We start from the raw sequence: 15093 nt of genomic DNA, 5'->3' as shown, positions 1-15093 counted from the left end.
CTGCTTTCAAGTTTAAATAAGACAACTTTTTAGGGATACAGATCCATTCTATGACAACAACCTTTATAGATAAGCATGGACACACTGACACTTGTCACCATCTACAGTGAGGAGAACAAGTATTTGATACACTGCCGATTTTGCAGGTTTTCCCACTTACAAAGCATGTAGAATTTGTATCATAGGTACTCTTCAACTGTGAGTGACGGAATCTAAAACAAAAATCCATAAAATCACATTGTATGATTTTTAAGTAATTCATTTGCATTTTATTGCATGACATAAGTATTTGATACATCAGAAAAGCAAAACTTAATATTTGGTACAGAAACCTTTGTTTGCAATTACAGAGATCATACATTTCCTGTAGTTCTCTATCAGGTTTGCACACACTGCAGCAGGGATTTTGGCCCACTCCTCCATACAGACCTTCTCCAGATCCTTCAGGTTTCGGGGCTGTCGCTGGGCAATACGGACTTTCAACTCCCTCCAAAGATTTTCTATTGGGTTCAGGTCTGGAGACTAGCTAGGCCACTCCAGGACCTTGAGATGCTTCTTACGGAGCCACTCCTTAGTTGCCCTGACTGTGTGTTTGGAACCCATCTTCAGTGCTTTTACTGAGGGAAGGAGGTTGTTGGCCAAGATCTCGCGATACATAGCCCCATCCATCCTCCCCTCAATACGGTGCAGTCGTCCTTTCCCCTTTGCAGAAAAGCATCCCCAAAGAATGATGTTTCCACCTCCATGCTTCACGGTTGGGATGGTATTCTTGGGGTTGTACTTATCCTCCTTCTTCCTCCAAACACGGCGAGTGGAGTTTAGACCAAAAAGCCCTATTTTTGTCTCATCAGACCACATGATCCTCCTCTGGATCATCCAGATGGTCATTGGCAGGCCTGGCCATGCGCTGGCTTGAGCAGGGGGACCTTGCATGCGCTGCAGGATTTTAATCCATGATGGAGTAGTGTGTTACTAATGGTTTTATTTGAGACTGTGGTCCCAGCTCTCTTCAGGTCATTGACCAGGTCCTGCCGTGTAGTTCTGGGCTGATCCCTCACCTTCCTCATGATCATTGATGCCCCACGATTTGAGATCTTTCATGGAGCCCCAGACCGAGGGAGATTGACCATCATCTTGAACTTCTTCCATGTTCTAATAATTGCGCCAACAGCTGTTGCCTTCTCATCAAGCTGCTTGCCTATTGTCCTGTAGCCCATCCCAGCCTTATACAGCTCTCTGGTCTTGGCCATTGTGGAGAGGTTGGAGTATGTTTGATTGAGTGTGTGGACAGGTGTCTTTTATATAGGTAACGAGTTCAAAGAGGAGCAGTTAATACAGGTGGAGTGCAGGAGGACTAAAACTAACAGGTCTGTGAGAGCCAAAATTCTTGCTGGTTGGTAGGTGATCAAATACTTATGTCATGCAATAAAATGCAAATGAATTACTCAGAAATCATACAATGTGATTTTCTGGATTTTGTTTTAGATTCCATCTCTCACAGTTGAAGAGTACCTATGATAAAAATTACAGACTTCTACATGCTTTGTAAGTGGGAAAACCTGCAAAATCGGCAGTGTATCAAATATTTGTTCTCCCCACTGTAGCAGCGAACTAACTGGGCATGTGGGTATGTCTCTTTCATTAGCGTCTGTACCCCTCTGACGTTTCCACTCATTACAGCCGCACCATCAAAGGTCTGAGCGATAAGCTTTTCTCCCAGCTTCAGTTGTTCCAGCACACCCTTGATGCTATTAGAGAGGCCGAGTCCAGTTTGCGGTTTCACATTTTCCACACAGTTTAATACATGTTGTGATCTGACTGAGAAAAACGTGCCTGTTTTCCTCCACCTGTTTGTTATGCTGCTCAATGGAGCGCCTGTATGCACTGTCAACTTGGACTGCAACATTTACCCTTCCAAGTAAAGCCCAAGCATCTATGCCCCACCATCTGTGCCCCACCTACCCCTAATGACCAGTCGCCCCTGCTTGCATCTAACATCTTATCTCCTTGCTAGCATTAAAGATAAAGATGTCCAGAGGTTAGGGAAAGCATTTACTATGTAAAGAACCAGACTGTCATGAGATATCCATTTTTGATACAAGCATGCAATGCTAAATTATTTGCAGCAACATAATAGAGTGAAAAAACATTATAAAGCCATCTACACATATATGTACATGTATAAATACCATTATAAATGATCAAACAGCTTTAAAAATCATTAACTTGTTGTAGGTAATTACAAAGAGACATCCAATAAGTGGTGAAGGGGATCTATAAAATCTTTCATGGGACACACTCAGAATTTGAATGATACAATAAACCTCAGTAACAGTGGACATTAATTTGAGGTATTTAATATTTTACATGTGCCAAGTCTCAAAATCAGAAATAAACAAATGCGCATGTCGTAGTTAGATACATTTCCCCATTCATTTGTGTGAAAACTGCATACTACAAAATAACAGGGTAACTTTTCCCATTTGCTCATGAATCCTGTATCACCTAGTCCACCAATCTAGTCCATATACCCACTCCCTGTTTTAGGACATGAGTAAATAGTCAAGGTGTGTGAAGGAGAACAGTGGGCCAAAGGGAAGGATTGATCAATACACTGGCTGAAATCAGTTGGTCATAGCAACAAGTACTGATATTTTAGCTTATTATATTATGCTTTGTTTATATATACAGTGGATATAAAAAGTCTACACACCCCTGTTAAAATGGCAGGTTATCTGACAAAGATAAATCATGTCAGAAAATATTTCTACTTTTAATGTGACCTATAATGTGAACAATCCAATTGAAAAACAAACTGAAATCTTCAAGGGAGAAAAATGAAAAATAAAAACCTTACAATCCCATACGTATTTTAAATATATTTTTGAATACATTTGGAAAATGTATTCCTGAATACATTTGGTAAATATATGTCAAAATGTTTGAAATTGGCCGCGTAAATGTATTTGTAAAAATTTATTTTATGCATTTTTGAAATGCATGCCTAAATATATCAGACAATCAGCAAGGTTGTGTTTCGAACCTGCAACCTTAATCCACAGTCAGGGGCACTATCCACTACTCCAAACAGCATTAAATTGATTGAAAAGACAAGTAGTGGTATTACTAAGTTACCATAGTACGTTAGACTATATTTGTGACTAAGATGACATTTATTTTGGTAATGTACACATCTATAAAATGTTTTTCAACACGTAAATGTGATATAATCAATACGTCAGTAATTACATTTCATCTTTTTACTTTCACAGGAAAAATGCATTTTATTAAAGGCTTCAAAATACATTTTGTAATGCATTGTCTATAATACATTACAATTGTAATGAGAGCATTGTTGATGGTGAAATACATTTGGACAAAACAGAAATGTATTTATACATTTTTATATACATTTGAAATACATTTTGATACCTGAAATGTATTTTGAATAAAGATAAATGTATGTATACATTTTTAAATACATTTCAGAATAAAAGGTGAAATACATTTTGATACCTGAAATGTATTTTGAATTAAGTTAAATGTATTTGACATATATTCATCATACATTCTACATACATTTTGCATTACAAAAATATATTTATTTTCCATATGGGATAACCTGGTTGCATAAGTGTGCACACCCTCTTATAACTGGGATGTGGCTGTGTTCAGAATTAACCAATCACATTCAAACTCGTGTTAAATACAAAACATGAAAACAACGGTATGCAAATACACTGCACGTCTTAGGCATTTGACCCATATACAGCATCCGCTGTGTTATTTTCATTGTTAAAAACAGCAAAATCCCTGCCGGAGCTGAACTTTGGGGATGTGTACATAGTTATACCTTGTGGAGAATCCATCCCTTTACACTGCTACCAAAATGAAAGCGTGCAAAAGTAGACCGCTATCTGTACATACGATCATGGTGGGTCAATAATGCAGTTGTTTGGGAAGTGAAGGAGAAGAAATTCTTCATTGTCAAAGCAAAGTTTAGTGAAAATTTACCAAAATTACCATTGGTTCTATGTAGTGTAGTGTAGTGCAGCCAGAAAAACACAGAAACAAATGTACCTGTAATAATACATTCACCTAAAGGATTATTAGGAACACCTGTTCAATTTCTCATTAATGCAATTATCTAATCAATCAATCACATGGCAGTTACTTCAATGCATTTAGGGGTGTGGTCCTGGTCAAGACAATCTCCTGAACTCCAAACTGAATGTCAGAATGGGAAAGAAAGGTGATTTAAGCAATTCTGAGTGTGGCATAGTTGTTGGTGCCAGACGGGCCGGTCTGAGTATTTCACAATCTGCTCAGTTACTGGGATTTTCACTCATCTCCACTACAAATAGGAAAAAGAGGCTACAATTTGCACGAGCTCACCAAAATTGGACAGTTTAAGACATTCAGATGGTAGAGTCAGAATTTGGCGTAAACAGAATGAGAACATGGATCCATCATGCCTTGTTACCACTGTGCAGGCTGCTGGTGGTGGTTTAATGGTGTGGGGGATGTTTTCTTGGCACACTTTAGGCCCCTTAGTGCCAATTGGGCATGGTTTAAATGCCACGGTCTACCTGAGCATTGTTTCTGACCATGTCCATCCCTTTATGACCACCATGTACCCATCCTCTGATGGCTACTTCCAGCAGGATAATGCACCATGTCACAAAGCTGGAATCATTTCAAATTGGTTTCTTGAACATGACAATGAGTTCACTGTACTGAAATGGCCCCCACAGTCACCAGATCTCAACCCAATAGAGCATCTTTGGGATGTGGTGGAACGGGAGCTTCGTGCCCTGGATGTGCATCCCACAAATCTCCATCAACTGCAAGATGCTATCCTATCAATATGGGCCAACATTTCTAAAGAATGCTTTCAGCACCTTGTTGAATCAATGCCACATAGAATTAAGGCAGTTCTGAAGGTGAAAGGGGGTCAAACACAGTATTAGTATGGTGTTCCTAATAATCCTTTAGGTGAGTGTATAATCCATTTCCCAACGTCAAGTAAACCATTCCTACTGTTTAAATGACTCAACAGAGATTCAACAGACATTTGAAATAAACATTTAAACGTTAAAACCTACTTGCATTCTTCAATGATAACTATGACTGACTTATCACAATATTCTATATTAGGTTGGACAACTTTTACAAGCCTTTATTTGATTAAACAATAAAAACTAGATTTTACACACATTCTAAAACATTTTCAAAACATATAATAGAAACTTAATTCCATGTTCCAAATTGTCTACAGTAGGCTGGACAACATTTACAATATTTAATTTGATGGAAATAGTACACAGATTTTAAACAAATTTTCAAACTTTGAAAAACGCTGTTTTAACGCAATAACCTTTTCACAAAGTATCATAGAAAACTTCATTCCAAGTAGAAAATATTCTACAGTAGGCTGCACAACTTTTACAAGCTTTAATTTGAAGTAAATAGGACACTTAGATTTTATACATATTCTCAAACATTGAAAAATACAGTTCAATTGAAACATCCTAGAATAATATTTATCTATGATACTTTGTGAAAAAATTATTGCATTAAAACTGTATTTTTCTAAGTATCATAGAAACTTCATTCCAAGTTGAAAATATTCTACCCTGGGTGGACAACCTTAACAATCTTTGATTTGATCCAGAAATCCCACCTAGAATCTTCAAAATTCCGCAGACTTTGAAAAACGCTGTTTTATTGCAATAACTTTTTCAAAAATATCATAGAAACTTATTTCCAAGTTCAAAATATTCTAGGGTGGACAACTTTTACAACCTTTGATTTGATCCAGAAACACAACTCAAACCTCCAACTAGAATCTTCAAAATTCTGCAAACTTTGAAAAACACAGTTTTAACACAATAGCTTTTGAACAAAGTTTCATAGTAACTTCATTCCAAATTAAAATCTAAGGTTAGAAAAGTTGTCCACCCACTGTAAAAGTTGTCCACCCTAGGGAAGAATATCTTGAACTTGGTATGAAGTTTCTATGATACTTTTTGAAAAAGTTAAATTTTTCTAGTTGTGATTTCTGGATCCAAAAATGTTGTAAAAGTTGTCCACCCTAGGGTTGTGTCACGTCCTGGCTATGCCCCTAGCCATCTCTGCGCTGGGCTGGGGGCATTGTCAGGAAAGGACAGGAGGTGGCACCTCTAGCCACCTCCAACCCTTTTGGTCTCCCCAATTGGAGTCAGGTGTTGATCGTTGCCTCCAATTGGGGACCCTATTTATGTTCCTTGTTTAGCCACACCTGTGTGGTTCATTTTGGTTTTGTCCCTGTATAGGATAGCCCACATCACTGGTTGCTGCTTTTGTTTTGTCTTCTTTTGAATTAAAACATGGATTTTACCATTCATTACGACTCTGCACCTGTGTCCTACCGCAACCTGATTCGTGACAGAATGAACCACCCCCAAGAGACACGGCAGAGATGGACGGTAGGAGAACCCCTACCGTCCCCCGCTGCAAACCTGGCCAGCTCAGATCCGACCCCGGAGGAAACGTCGACGGAGGCGACGTACTCAACCCTCCGTTAGTCAGCCCCAATCATTTATTGGGGGGGTGCTGTGGGGACGGTCGGAGGAACCCGAGGCGCGGCTGCCATCCTCGGAGGCCTTCCCGGAGGTTGGGCGGAGTGAGGACTTGGTGCGGCCAACGCCTGGCTTACGTCCGGTGCCAGCCCCAAGGAGCAACCAGTGCCCCCCGCTGCCCAGGAGCCGCAGCCAACGCCCCCCGCTGCCCAGTGGCCGCAGCCCCCAGCTCCTTCCGCTGCCCCGTGGCCGTGGCTCCTGACCCTCCGCCGGCTCTCCTGGCTCCTGACCCTCCGCCGGCTCTCCTGGCTCCTGACCCTCCGCCGGCTCTCCCGGCTCCTGACCCTCCGCCGGCTCTCCCGGTTCCTGACCCTCCACCGGCTCTCCCAGCGCCTGCTCCTCCGCCGGCTCTCCCAGCGCCTGCTCCTCCGCCGGCTCTCCCGGCGCCTGCTCCTCCGCCGGCTCTCCCGGCTCCTGCTCCTCCGCCGGCTCCTCACTGGTTGCTGCTTTTGTTTAGTCTTCTTTTGAATTAAAACATGGATTATACCATTCATTACGACTCTGCGCCTATGTCGTACCGCAAACTGATTCATGACAGGTCGAATATTCTGAACTTGGAATTAAGTTTCTATGATACTTTTTGAAAAAGTTATTGCAATATAATTGTAATTTTCAAAGTTAGAAAATATATATTACATTCAAGGGTACTATTTAGATCAATTTAATTGTTGTAAAAGTTGTCCAGAATACTGGAGAATATTTTGAACTTGGAATTAAGTTTCTAAGAAACTTTTTGACAAAATTAAAACTTTGCTGATTTTTGGTGTTTACTGGATCAAATCAAAGATTGTAGAAGTTGTCCACCCTAGGGTAGAATAGTTTGATCTTGGAATGAATATCTAATATGAAATGTTATTGCGATATAACAGTAATTTTCAAAAGAAATGTGCATAATTTTGTCAGATTAAAGGTTGTAAAAGTTGTCCAGCCTACTGGAATATTTTGAACTTGGAATGAAGCTGTCAAAATGCTGGGGAGTAGAGGGAAGAATTGGGGACGCTGTTTCTTACATTTGTATTATTTTCAGAACACTTAGTGCAGGTTTAAAGTCCAAAAATGCATCACACTATTGCCATTCATCTCAATTCGACTGATTCAATCTTTTCTCCAGTGGCGTTGTTAACCCTGGGTGTCCAGGGCTATAGCCCCGGATCTTTTATGAATAGACCCAGATATCAAATGGAACAAAATAATAATAATAAAATAATTGCCCCTGATCTATTCATCTATAATTCCGATCCTGCATTATGACAATGTAGACATGTAGGCCGCTACCGTTTACATCGAAAATGTATTGTGAACCTAGCGACGCCTCTGCTTTACTATAAACAAAAGGCCTTTTTTTTAGCTAATAAAAAATTGGGCATTTTTGTACAAGGCAAAACTTGATAAAAGGAAACGTGTTTTCCGGTCACTAATCTGAATAAGTGTGCCAACTTTGCTGACCTAATCAACAATATACCAGAAATAGGACGCATTTTGGTGTACAATTCTGGTTTTGCTGGCGTGGTAACTGTAGAGTTTACTGGCAATACATAAACAAGGTTCTTTCAAATCAATCTGACTGTTCTACTGTGGAGCCCCATAGTTCTGCTCTGACTCCAGACCTGTGTGCCAAATGAGAGATGACAGACCAGGCTGGAGACAGTCAACACAGCCTTCAGGGCTTTGTCTATGCCCTGCCTTCTCCTCCAATTCCGTCACCCACTCAGCTCTGTCCCCTTTGAAAGTTAATACTACTGTTCATGTAAATCCCTTTAGAGAAAGGCCAGCATTCTAAAAATACAGCCATGGATTTAATATGGTTTATCCTGTCTGAGGTTTATCCAAGGCTCACATCACTAAACTTTGTTTACCTGCTGGGTTGGAGGAATTCAATTAGTAGAGGAATTCAATTCAAGCAACTTTATTCATCACCTTAGTGGCAATTAATAAAGGCACAAACATTTGGAGTGGTCATGGTCCCTAAAATAAGATTGCACGTTATATATTGTAGGTTAACTATTTTATTTTTGTATTGCTGAATTCAGAAAGTCAGAAAACACTATGGTTGGACACAATTATATATTGAGATGGAATAAGTAATTCCAATGCATTCATTTCTGAAACTGTGAAAGAAATTGACTCTAACCCTGGTTAAGATTTTATCAGTTCACATTTACATAATTTAATGGACTGTTTTCTCCAGAGCAATGCAGAAATTGCAGACATTTTCATATTATACATTTACATACCTACTGTTGTCCTGGACATTAATAACCCATTAGACAAGACACATGAGATCTGTTATGGGGCCAACAGTTAAACGACTAGGCCTTTGCCCTGAAGTGCATTAATAAAATAGTAGGACAGCTGTTAAACCGCTTAGGCTACATCTCAAATAGCACTCGGATTAGAAGTATCGCACTATATAGAGAAGGGGGTGCCACTTTGGTCTTATAGTAGGTGTTTGTCTTTAATAAATGCAGGAATAAAATACTCAAACAAGGCAAGTTATGGCATATTTGGACACATCAGTATCTGAGCTAAATTCCACATTCATTGATATAAGTAACCCACACAACAAAAGGAAATCTTGACGCCATTTGTGCCACTAAAATAAACAGAAACAGCAATTTTCTTATGCAGATAGTTAGCACACCCCTAGCTTTATCAGCACATAGGTTGGCTTTAATTAGTGCACAAAAACATACGAATGAGACAAACTAGCTCCAACCTTCAATAAAGATTAGAAACTTGGTCTGTTTTTGCCTTTACCATTTAGGTGTGTGGTAACATACCATGCCAAGATCAAAAGACCAATCTGAGGCCCGCAGAATACATTTGATTTCTAAGCAGCAAATCAGCTATACAATAAAGAAAGCTCTAGACCACTGGCAATCTATATTTTCAGGCCAAGTGCTGACCAAAATATGCTCACAACAGTCTTTAAGAACCTCATGGCAAGATTTACATGCTTCCTCTCAATGTTGAAGTGCATGAGGAAAGAGCCTACAAAAACTTGGCCTACATGGGAGGTAACAAAGAACCCTCTGCTCTCAAAAAACGTCTATCAAAATATGTCTTACATTTGCTGGACAACATCTGGAAAAAGACCAGAACTACTGCAATAATGTGCCCCGAGTTGAGTCAAAGGTGGAGTTGCTTTGCCACAATACCTCAACAAAACACTGCCTTGAAACAGAACCTAATTTGAACAGTCAAGCATGGAGGCCATGTCATTATGGTTTGGGGACTGCTTGTACAGTACATGACACATGAAGCAGTACTGTAAAGAAGAGTGGGCAAGAAATCATCCTAGTTGATATGAGACTGTCAGTTACAAGAAATTGATACATTTTGAAGCTAGAAGTATACTTACTTTTTCTGCACTATGAAATATAATTTCAGTTGATAAAGAAAATCTTAATTGCTAGGTATAATCTTATTATTATAATCTTATTATTAAATTAATCTATCTATCAATCTGTAGTGTTCACGTGAAGATTACATATCCACATTACATATCTCTTTGATTATTTTATATTTTTCCTTGGATTGGAAATGTCCATTGTTAACTATGCCTGATTTATGATTAGCCACTCAAACAATCCAGTACAGTAGCTTCAAAAGGTCATGTACAAATGAACCACCAGATGGCATAGTTGGACCAGTCCAGGGAGTGTTGGTGCACTCCCTTTCCCAGTTTGCTTTTCTTTAAATAATTATTTTTTGTTACTTACAGGTAAGTCAGTTGAGAATCAATTATTATTTTCTGTTTTTCATTGTGGTATTGTGTGTAATGGCAAAAAACACTTTACATTATACATTAGGTCTTTATAACACAGCTAATTAGTTCTAATACTCCATACTAAATTGATAAGTGATATAGCAAACCATTCTTAAAACATTGCATATTTTGACTTAGTATAAACCTCAATTTAAGGATAATTGAAGGGCAATGATTGCAGGTTTTAAAAAACATCTACCCCAAGGTCTCAGCATCCAGCATGGACATTTACCTCAGTAATTCAAATAGTCTGGATTGCTGTAAATGACAATGTGTTTTCAATCAATTTACCAAGTACAAAAAAGATGAATAAAGAAAAACACAAAAAGCATGTAGAAGAGATTACAATATTTGTGGTACTTTGCATTGTACAAATACAGAAGAAATTTGTATTGAGTAGGAAGTAGTCAATCTTTCTGTAAACATTGTGAAATGAATATTCTCTTCTTGTGGGAGAGACTTGTGTGGTCCACACATCAGTTAGATTTCTAGTATAAGCAAGGAAGCAAGGAAAATACTGGTCCAGCACACAGTTCAGGTGTCTTACAACGACCAGATTAGTGTGATATCTCTATATGGAAGTGTCATTGGCCTACTTGTCCAAAGGAAGGTTTTGTCAAGGACTCTTCTATTTTTTTAAAATTACAATTGAGTTACTCCAATACACATTTGCTTTACTGAAAACTAAAATACAATGCAAATACAACCTCATAATAAGGCTTCAAGAATAGCAAATTCTTGGATTTGAGTGACTTGATTTATCTCACTTTCCAATCCAAGTAAAAAATATTAAAAACTCAAAGGCACATTGTAAAAATTCATTTTGTTGTGTAAATAACACTGTACAATGATGCACATAAACATATAAAAAACAAGGATATGTAATTTTCACACTAAGAAATATCATTTCTGTTTATTTAAAAAAAAAGGATTGGGAGTTTTATGTAATTTGTTAAATTTATTTACCTTAATCTGTCAGATGTTTTCAAGTGACGATTACATATCCATATGTTTTGGAGTCTTCTGTGTGGTTACAAGTTCAAACAACAGCAGTTTTGGATGTCTGTCACATGCTGTAAACTGTCCTCAAATTGGAAAGGCACAGAAATGCTACTGTTTTGACTCAAATAGCCTCCTTGCTAACTCTCCAAAATGACCTGCTCTTAATCTGACATGCAAATTGCATGGACATTTTTCAAAAGTTTCGTTACCCTCAGAAACATGTCCGGGAAATTGAAGTACATCACCTACACTGAATAAAAGTGTTTTTGCAGTTGAAATGGGTGCACCCAGCAAATGGGCAGCATTACAGTTGATTGTTGACACTGGACCTTCTGTTTCATTGCTGCCTGAGGATTTTAATGTGAAATTCTTCGATGACATTCCACTTAATCATGCTGATGCACGACTGGTTACTTACAAGCCGTTCTGGATGTGTTGGGACACCTGGACACACAGGCCTGCCATGACTATCAGTGCCAGATACTTTTGGCAATGTTAAGTCAGTACCATCATTGGGCATTCACTTAATAATTGCATTGAAACTGCATTACTAGAGACTCTGTATCAAACAGCCAGTCACGCAAGTTACTCCTTTGATGCTGAACCAGCTTTTGGCTTTTGGCGTTGTCAAGTAAGGGTTGATAATTGAAGGTAAAAGCAGTACACTAATAAGTCAGGAGATTGCCCTTCTTTGGCAGAAAATCTGTTTCTTCAGAAATCAATCGCCTGCTGAAAGGGGACATAATTGAGAATTCCTGTGTCTCCCTGGGTCTCAACTATCATTGTGACACAAAATACATCCGTATATGTTTTGACCTCAGAAATCATACTGACAAATCTTAAAGACAGTTTCCCCATTCCACACAGTATATTTCAGAACTAAACTCTAGCCTATCCAATCTTGCAAATGTATACTACCACCAAGTGCATCTACACAAGGTCAGAAAAGACTTAACTACATAACTCATGATGGACTATTTAGATACAACTGCGTAAGTTGTGGGTTAGCCAGTGCTGCTGAGCATGAGGTGCATCTTAAGATGGGTCTTTCCAAGAAATGCAAGTTCCACCTGGAGAAGCTGAGGTTTTGGGACATGTAATCTGCAAAGATGAACAGCAGACATAGTTGCTAATAGGGATGTTCTAGCCCGCAGTGACATTGCTTCCTTCAGATCATTCCTAGGCCTGATGGCATTATTCCTGTCTGCATAACTGTTATTATTCCTGTCTGCATAAAGGTTATTCCTGTCTGCATAACTGTTGTGGAGCCAATGAGGAACCTGCTACGTAAGTTTGCATCCACATGAACTGCAGGTGCTCAAAACAGTTTCCAGGAAATGAATGGACTGAGAGCCACTTATTCAAATTAGAAAAGGAATTTGGGGGATCTGGTATTTGCATAGGGGGCATCTATTGTCTGTCCAGATGCTGTAAGAACTCTTAGAATTGAAGAAGTTACCTATGGGGAGAAGGATAGCTTGTCCTTTGTGTGAAGCTTAGGTAGTAACATAACAAAGGGAAAGTTTTATTGCCATAGGACAGCTGGGCCGCATCTTACCACACCCCTTTATACTGTAATAAATACGGATTGTGCATGTATGGAATCAGAGACTCCTTGGACGATTATGTGGGTAAGCGTTTGACGCGTCTCTCTTATTTGCAAATAATTAATAAACTGTTAATTGTGCCAAGAGATTTTTGTCTCTGTTTCTTACTCCTTTAAGAGTGTAGATCGATAGAATTACCATCACAATCGACATTGCGATGTATGCATCCACAATAGTCACGTGCGATTTAGTAAGGTAAACATACATCAGTCTACAATTTATTTTTTTCAAATGGAAAACCAGCATTATATCTGTCTGATATAACATAATTTACACTGGTTTATGGGTTATTGGATACACAGTTTATTATAATAATAATTATTATTATTTTAAACATGGAGTTCGTTGCTTCACTTGGTTGACATACAGACACTGCTTGCGTGTGACGAACTGATGAGTGAGGAACCGGCGAAAAAAGACAAAATTGAGAATTTGGTTGCAAAAAGAAATGCATCGTCAATTATATGGAAATATTTCGGCTACAGACAGGATGATGTTGACCAAAAACAGGGACCTTGTCGAGAGTGCCTTGCAATTGTTGCCACAACAAGGCCACACGACCAATTTGTTTGAGAAATTAAGGCGGCACCACAAATCTTCATATGACGAGTGCAAAGCATCTCAATGCCGTCCAAAGCAAAAACACCATACAAGAAAGGTTCCAAACGGCAGAGAAAAAAGCACAGATTCAATAACATTTCACATCGCCAAAGACATGGTACCAATCAACATGGTTACCAAAGAGGGTTTTAAATTCATGATCCGTTTGCTTGAAGCAGTATGTAATGCCATATCACAACTATTTTTCTCAAGTTGCCATCCCAGAGCTGTACGAGAAATGCAAGACACAAGTTGAAACAGAGCTGTCACAAGTGGAATATTATACAGCAACAACAGACTTGTGGTACTGCCGGACAACGGAGCCCTACATAAGTCTGACCGTACACTTTATTAATGAGGACTTCCACCTGAAACGTCGCTGTTTGCAAACTGCATTTTTCCCAGAGGAACATTGCAACAGGGATTAGAGAAGCTTTAGCTGATTGGGGCCTAGATGAGAGTCGTCTAGTCTGCATTACAACAGATAATGACACTAACATGGTGAAGGCTGCCGCCCCGAACAAGTGGACCAGATTACAGTGCTTTGGCTACAGACTGCATCTATGCAGTTGGTACTGTTTTATTACTGTTGCTATTGCTATACTATTACTGTTAATAGTAGAGGCTGGACTACAAGGTGCAAAAATACCAAAAAGTGCCTGAGTGAGTTAAAGGTCTTGTGGATGGATGAGATAAAGATGAATATGTGCCTGTGTGATAGCAAGACTGTGGAGAAAAAAAAGGAACTGGCGCTGATCAATCGGTTGCAGAATGAAGCAATCATTGCTTGCAGAGTGTGGTGAACGTTTTCATACATAATGTTAAACTGTATGCTGACTATGTACAGAATGAGACGTAATTTCTATACAGTTAGTTTAATATGAATGGAAATACTCTCAAATTAGAGTTAGGGTACCATTGTACAATATAGGAATTTCTATACTTGCATTGAATATGCAGTTTTTACTCCACAGATCTATATAGAGCTTGTATTATATATATTATATATAATTATATATTATATTCTATGATGCATATCTCCTCCATTTATTAGAATGATTATAGTAAAATGTCATCACACACAATGTTTGTGTGCAGTGATGAGATTTGACTCTCTTCAACTTCATTAGAAGGCAGAGAGTGTCAAGCTAGGAGATAGTGGAGCTTGCATCCGCCTCCCAAATTTAATTGTAAGGGGGCTACTTTACTGCTTTTCTCTGAGAAACGGGTGTCAGATCACACTCAGTAGCTACAAATACTCGCTAAGTACCACAAAACCATTTCAATTGGATAATTGGGAATGTTTTTGCATTGTATTTGACATTGGACCCCACTCAAGTCTAGATTTCAGTGGCAGCAGGCCAGGCATTAGTCCAGCTAGCTGTCTTTGTGTTGTACAGAACACAGCATACTGTTACTACACACTATCAAAAGAAAGCCTGTCCAGCCTGCCAATCTGGAGTGCTGTCAGAGGCTTATTTGTCCATTGATCTGG

This window comes from Esox lucius, chromosome 20 (genome assembly GCF_011004845.1).
Source record: "Esox lucius isolate fEsoLuc1 chromosome 20, fEsoLuc1.pri, whole genome shotgun sequence".
In the NCBI taxonomy this organism is placed as follows: domain Eukaryota; kingdom Metazoa; phylum Chordata; class Actinopteri; order Esociformes; family Esocidae; genus Esox; species Esox lucius.
Note: the sequence above shows the minus strand (reverse complement) of the source record.